Source organism: Physeter macrocephalus, chromosome 14, assembly GCF_002837175.3.
Source record: "Physeter macrocephalus isolate SW-GA chromosome 14, ASM283717v5, whole genome shotgun sequence".
Lineage (NCBI taxonomy): Eukaryota > Metazoa > Chordata > Mammalia > Artiodactyla > Physeteridae > Physeter > Physeter macrocephalus.
The window spans coordinates 92,321,487-92,326,519 of NC_041227.1; positions in this window are offsets into that span (position 1 = coordinate 92,321,487).

Sequence of the window (5,033 nt, forward strand, 5' to 3'; positions counted from 1 at the left end):
TGCTTCGGAAAGCTGATCTCCCCAGCACGTAGGCTTGGAATGCAAAGCTGGTCTTTGTAGAAGCTCTTCTGCCTCCACAGCAAACCACCCCCTACCACTACCACCACCACCACCAGTTTCTTCCTCCACCATTTATTTAAAATTTGAACAGCTTTCGAAGGTGCATCCCTGTAGACGCGCTCTCCTCCCCTAATGGGCTCTCTCCAGGCAGCAAACCTTCCATAAAGGAGCCACTAATTAAACAGAAGATGGTTTGTCTTGCTTAGGCACGTTCCATGAATCTAGCAGTCAATTTAGAAGATGGCAACATCCTTCTTTATGGCTATGATTTTAATAATCCTTTTTTATAGATGTTATTTATCTATTTATTTTTGGCTATGTTGGGTCTAAGTTGCTGTGCGCTGGCTTTCTCTAGTTCTGGTGAGCGGGGGCTTCTCTTTGCTGTGGTGCGCAGGCTTCTCTCGTTGCAATGGCTTCTCTTGTTGCGGAGCACGAGCTCTAGGTGCGCAGGCTCAGTAGTTGTGGCGCACGGGCTTAGTTGCTCCGCGGCATGTGGGAGCCTCCCAGACCAGGGCTCGAACCCGCGTTCCCTGCATTGGCAGGCGGATTCTTAACCACTGCGCCACCAGGGAAGCCCCTAATAATATTCTTTTGTCTTCCCGCCAGGGGTTAGGGTGTTTGTGTATGTGTGCGCGCGCACAAGCGTGCGCGCGTGTGTGTCGTGTTTCTGTCTTCCTCTCCCTCTTGAAGAGGAAGATTCGTTGCCGTGGACTTTTTATGAATATCCTTATTAAAGTTACTCTTGAAGGATCAAACCCACGCCGAGCCTTCGTGGTTGGAGAGCGGGGCTGTGGGAAAGCGTTTCCATTTGCAGTGGAGGCACGCACAGGGCTTTCAGGGAAGAGGCCTGTCAGTCAAAGGGCTCTCGTGTTGTGAGAGGCCCACACGGCTCTCTGGCCTTCTCCCTCCGAGGGAGAATTGGAGGTGTCAGCAGGCTTCCCCGGGCAGCATCACTCCCGCCCGGGTGGATGTGCACACCCCAGCCAAGCTGCACATGACTCCTTACAGAACCTTTAGCTCCTGGAGCCGAGTCTCATTTCATGTGTGTTATTCAAGTGCGGGAGGCTAGGAAAGGAGAGCCCTCTTAATTAGAGAGCGACATTCTTGCATCGTAGTGGTGTTCCGTTCGTGACATAATTGTCACAGCAAATTACCAGTTAGGTTAAATATTGAGCTGGTAGTTCTCGGAGCTTCAATTATTTGCTCCACCCCGCCCTCCCCACCCGCCCCTACCCTTGCCATCACCTGCTATCCTGCACTTCTAACTTGCTCTTCTGCCAAGTGGTAGCTTTTAAGTGAGGCTTAGAGAAGATACACTTTACAGCGGGAGCAATAAATCCGGCTTTGGGCAAGTTATAGGACGCCGGGAACATCTGAATGAGGGGTACAATTTTTGCTCGGCGTGGGAGGGGGCGTAAGCTGGGTCATCTTTTCCGGCTTCTAACTCCATCTATAAAACTGCTGGGTCAGTCGGTATATCTAGCGAGGCTGTTTCCTGATGTGAAAACCCCATGTGAGAGGCCACAAGAAATGCAAAGGAAATAAATATGACTCGGTCCTTTGTCTCCAAATTTTAATCCCTCTGGGGGAGGACCCACAACATGGAAGAACACTTCTTATAAACAAGCAAAGAAATAGCAGATTGAGTGTGCGGTGTGGGAAAGGAGCGGGTGGAGAGGAGAGAAATGACTCTGGTGGAGGCAGTCCCAACACGTGTGAGTTGTCCTCATAAGGGCGAGAAAATGGATTGGCAGGGAGAAAAGAGAGGTCCGTTTCCAGCTGAAGGAACGGCACACGCGTAGGCTCAGGAACAGGACAAAGCAAAGCGGGTGTGGGTGATACCAAGTAAATCAGCGTGGCTCAAGTGATGGATCTTTGTAGAGAAATAGTAAGCGAGATTGCTGAACATCAGGAGAGCGGCCTGGACCTTGATTTTCTCGGAGCTTAATACTTAAGCCCTTTGGAATGCAGGTCCCAGCGAGCGTCCTTTGTCTTTAATTGACCAATTGTCGGCCGCTCCTAGAGCTAGTGTTCTGGCCAGGCGGGTACCCGGGAGGATCGCTCCAGTGCAGCCTCTCTGCTTAGCCAACTAAACATCCGAGGAAATCCTGCAGGGGATGTTATTGGAATGTTGTACACTCCATTCCTCACAAGCTTCATGCTGGGCAGCTCATTTTCTTTGGACAGAGATAGACTGGCTCCCTCTCTTGTTGATGGAATGAAAATTCTCCCTTGCATTATGGCTCATGTGATAGCTTTGGAAGCAGTGCTGTGGGGATAATGAAGAGTCTCTTAATGGCTCTAGTTAAACCCAGTAATATCACTCTATCAGCCTTCAGCCGGCTGTGGGACTCTAACCCAGTTTTGTACTCCTCAGCGTCTAGTACCCACCACTGGCATCTTCAGAGCGCTAAGACGACACTGGCCACCACTCGCCTGTCTCCTGGAGCATATTTACAAACTGGCGCTCATTCCCTGACTCTAGGATTGTGCCTCCTCCCGCTCCAGCTCCTCGGCCGAGGTCAGTCTCCTTGAAAAAACTGGGCAAGTCCAAGTTATTTCGGCCACAGCATCACCCTTCTCAGTCTCTTAGCTACTGGCCTGCTGGTTTACTGCCCCCAAAGGAAGAGAACTCACCTTATTCCGGAAAATGGGGAACTGAATTTGCTTCAGGACCCACCTAGGTCTAATGAGTCCAGCCTGTAAGCAGGGTTTGCCCCGTGTGTGAGGTGCGTGTGCACGCGTGTGGCACGTGCGCGCGTGTGCCCTCGGCTACGGTAACCCGCGCTCAGCAATGGCTGCTGCTCCCTCAGGTGGGCCCACCTCAGTCCTGTTCTCAAGACAGCTCTGGTGCATGAGGCCACCTTACAACCCCTTGGCCTTCCAGAATTTCCCACGTTCACCCCCAAATGGAAAAGTAGCCAAGTGGATAAGAACGGTCAAGGCAACTTTCAGGTGCACTTGAGTGAACTAGGATACACGCCCCGCCCCGCCTCCCGGGGCAGAGGAGGGGGATGGCGTGGGAGCAGGAGAAAAGGTGTAGATGAGGACAGAGGTCATTTTAACCTAAAGTAAACAATGGAAATGACAATCATGAGCAGCACTGAGAGCGAGGCAGCCAGAGCTCCCTGACCATGAGAAATGGCCCTCCTGGGGAACGGGGCACAGCGTCCTCTCCTGGACGTGGGGGGGAAAGGGTCCCTCCACCAGCCAGGGCTGAGGCAGGGCCTTCGCTGCCTGATTTAGCCTGGAAGTTAAAATCGCTGGAGCAGTTTACAGAAACACCAGAGTGAGCTGCGGCCCACGATCAGTAGGCAGGATCCAGAGATGATGGCATAAACGTTTCAAATGTGCTCAGGGTAATTAGTTTTGAATTACCATGAGCATATTTTAAACATTTAAATGATCATCCTAGGTTTTCGAAAACAGGTCACAGGGCTTCGTGTCGCTCACCCCTCCCGGTGCAGCCGCCCCGAGGGAAAGCAGCCGGCGCTGGGCTCGGGAGGGAGCCAGGTGGAGGGAGCAGAGCGGTTCTGCGGCTTCCACGGAGAGAGAGGAGAGCTGGAGCCACGCTAAGCCCTCGGATCAAGCAGGATTAGGCCGCAGCCCTGGTCCTGGCGCAGCCTGCTCGCCCAGGACTTTCCTTCCTCCAATCCAGTGTCTTCTATGCCAGTTTTTCAAAACGATTTGTTCAGCTTTTACGTTTTCCATTGTGCATGAAAATGCAATTCCCTTTGGGTAGCGCTTTTTTTTTTTTCCATTTTATTTTTTGAAGACCTTGGACAGCTGGGAAACTTGAAAGATGATTAGCCAGGTAGGAATGACATGTGGGGTTTTACACCGGCAACCATGTCCAACAGTCAACTTCCAGCAACTTCAGACCCTCCCTGTTTGGGCCAGAATGCAAATAGACGTTTCTAAAATCCCTAACTCAGTAAACAGCAGAAAGGGCAAGGGCTTTCATGCCACAACCCTGAGGACTCTCTCCTCTTACAGGAATTACTAAAGGAGGTGCACGCTGGTATCTCACAGAGGACCTTTCTAGGTCCTTCCTGTTTGGGGAGGGGGTAGTGTTTATAAAGTCAGGTCTCTAACTTAATAAAGGACCTGAATTTAGAGCAGAGGCTTAGAGAGCCGCCCGGCATCCTTTTCTCCGGTTAAATGATGTTCCTCCAGCAGGGGGAGCTGGGAGGATTAAAAACGATGAGCCCTTGTCTAGGACCTTTTGAGTGGGAGCTATCTATGCTGAGATCCTGATTGAATGAAAATTGTTCATTATGCAAACTGTGTGGTTCGATACACAGAGGCAGCCCCCAGGCACAAACCCCAAGTAGTTGCTTTTTCTCTCTGCAGATTAAAACATATGAATTGCTTTGATGTATCTTAGAACAAATCCTAATAGAAATTTTATTTCTTCTGAAGTTGCCTGTCATTTCTTATTGCCCCCCTTCTTCTGTCCTATTATTACCCTTACAGTCAGAGGTATATGCAGCAGAGTTTAGACTGTATTTGAGGATGGGAACAGTGTGCTTTCCTTGGCAATGGCCCAAGTTATTTAAATACACGTACACTGCCTGCAATATGTTTAATCTCTTGGTTCCCACCCCCCCCCACCCGCTATTTATCATCTTAATGGAGTGCTACAGAATATCACATTATGCAATGTGTTTAAATTGATAAATTATATTAGAAAAATATTGGATCGGATATTTTTCATGGTAAGTGGGTTTTGTTGAAATATTTTCTCATTAGTAGATCAGTGGCTTGCAGGGTAGGCGTTGTAAGGATTTGGGAATAAGCTATATTTATGACCTATTTGGCTAATTAAAATTAAAGCATAATTTTAGCATGAAGTTCCTGCAAGACTTTGCAGAGAGGGTGGAGGAAGCAACTTGCCCAAATCCGGTTACTTTTAAAGTCAGTTGCCATAACAACTTCACGTGAGCCATATTTTTACTTGAAAATTCCTTTTA